The following is a 2,500-nucleotide window of genomic DNA, read 5'->3' as shown; positions in this document are numbered from 1 at the left end:
GTAGTCTTTAACATTCCAACTCGGAGTCAAGATAAGGCTTTCCTCGCCTGGACCCATAATGGACAATGCTGATACCAAATAACTCGTTGGATGGTTGGGTAAGTAGATGGGTGGGTTGGTGGATAGGTGGAAGGCGGAGAATTAAATTAACTCATTAAATTGAACTTGTATATAGCGCAATATCCACTAAACGTGCTCAAAGCGCTTTGCAAGGGGTCCCTGGCCAACAGCAACATTTAACATGTAGGACAGGACATGACGCTTGTTAGGCGATTTTACAATTTTTCATCGGACAGAGACAACATTTGTTAACGGCTAGGTACTCATTTTACAACTGAGTACGGTGAGAGAATGTGAGTAAAGAATCTTTTCCAAGGACTCAACTATGTGTCGAGCGAGACTCGAACCCAAGACCTTCCGATCCGAAAGCGAGTGTCATACCACAAGACCACATAGCCGGAGAAGGGGGTGTCAGAAGCATTTAGGACCAGAGAGCAGATGTCCAGTTCCGGCAACCCTTGTACGTAGCTTCCCTGAATTTGGACAGAGATGCATATATGAGATTAAAGTTGGTTTGGACGAATTCAATCCCTCGAGGGGGTGGGGACATCGACTCCTCGAAACTGGGGGAGACGTTGCCAGGCTTTTCCACCAGCAAGAGGAGGAACTGGGTGCCAGCCAATCGGCTTCGGTCGAGAACCTGCCTAAAGGCAAAATCGCTTCACCAGTGGGGACTTTCCACCTGTCCAACATGTACCCCCTTGTGGTAACGGGCCCGACACTGCAGAGCATCTGGTTGAACGATGTGTTGTGACGAAGCTTCCGGGTGGGTTTCCGACGGTGCAAGAGTACGGAATTTACGGATTGGGTCGATCGTCATAACATAGTAGTGTGAGCACCATTAGAAGCTGTTGCCAGGTGGTGCACACACACACACACACACACACACACACACACACACACATATATATATATATATATATATATATATATATATATATATAATGACGTTAACCCTCTCCTTACCAACCACGGGAAAATCGTCACACTCGTTACGATACAACAGACAATATTCTCATTCTGATTTCTCTCGCACATCACAAAATGTAAAGAAATGCTTTGATGACAACTATAAATACTAAATAATCCCTGTGTTGTAGACATCATTTTGCTGAAAAACATTCTATATAGAATGAACTTGTTACTTTTTTGTTTAATTAGGAAAACTCTATTTTTGTGTTGGGTGGGTGTGAAGTTTCGGGGGGAATTCTATAAACGGCTGTTAAGGAGAGAATTAAAAGACAAGTTTAGTGTCAGGCTTAAAATTGACGGTTTTCGACCCATTGGGGTCAGAACAAAATACCCAACAAAATGTCGACGGCAAATGGGATTGACACCATTTCCATCGGTTGTGAGGCGAGTGCTCTACTCCAATGCTATCGGGCTCAAATTACAAGCTGTAAAATGTGCCTGTGAAACAGTGCCAGACAAAGCGGCGGAAAAAAAATCATTCCGTCAAAGAACGGCCTGCTTCGACTGGGGATCGAACCTGAAACCCTTTGTTTCCGGTCATCACGAGGTATAAGGTACATTTCGTTAATTTTGTATATAAATAGCAAAGAAACACTACTATCGATTCAAACTTTGGAAACAAAATGGTGACTATTTGGACATATCTTTAGGAGAGACAGAAATATTCCAGCTAATAAGCCAATGGCGTCATTCTTTACACCAAGCGGACATAACAAACACAAAGGTAGACCCACAACAAGCATATTATACACTATACGATAAATAACGACCTCAAGCGCCTAGATGACAAACAAGAACTGAGATGCGAAAAGGATTTAGAATACCTGAGATCCATGGCAGCAGACCGTCATCAGTGGAAGGATCTCAATCAACAAATATGAGAAGCTGCCAAAACGTCCCAGTCTGAAGATTTGATGAGAGCGAATGCGGACAGCCTCGAAACCTCCCTCCAATCTCGTCAAAGGACAGTGCAGGACTAATTGATCTGCTGTGTCTGGCCTTCTAGTGGGGACAGTCGGCTGACTCTCTCAGACCGTATCCATCGTTAACTATAGCCTGACACTAAGACCCACAAAAACTCATATTTTGACGGTATTTTTATGTATGTGGACCGCCTAGTGAGTTGTCTTTCGTAGTGGTCGAGCAAGCAAGTGATCCCATTGGTTGAACTATTGAATAAAACTCACAATTTGTTTTCTTTTGTAGCCAAAGACCTGTCCTTTGAGGTAACTTGTTTGTCAGTGTCAGGCCACGAGTTTACGAGGACACGTTCAGACCCCACCGATGCATTTTTTTGCAGCAGTCCTGTCGTGACCTGATATGCCCAACTGTTTCGTTTGCCATTCATGAAACTTGACATTAGTTGGTTCTATTGGGTCTTTGATTACCCTACCTCCCTTGGGCATGGTATTTGTCCATCTCCCTTGGGTATGGTATTTGTCAAATATTACTTCCGGTGCTTGTTGAC

Source organism: Berghia stephanieae, chromosome 8 (assembly GCF_034508935.2).
Source record: "Berghia stephanieae isolate SIO BIC M18660-M18661 chromosome 8, UCSD_Bste_1.3, whole genome shotgun sequence".
In the NCBI taxonomy this organism is placed as follows: domain Eukaryota; kingdom Metazoa; phylum Mollusca; class Gastropoda; order Nudibranchia; family Aeolidiidae; genus Berghia; species Berghia stephanieae.
The sequence above is the reverse complement of the archived record's forward strand: the minus strand, read 5'-3'. Positions refer to the sequence as shown.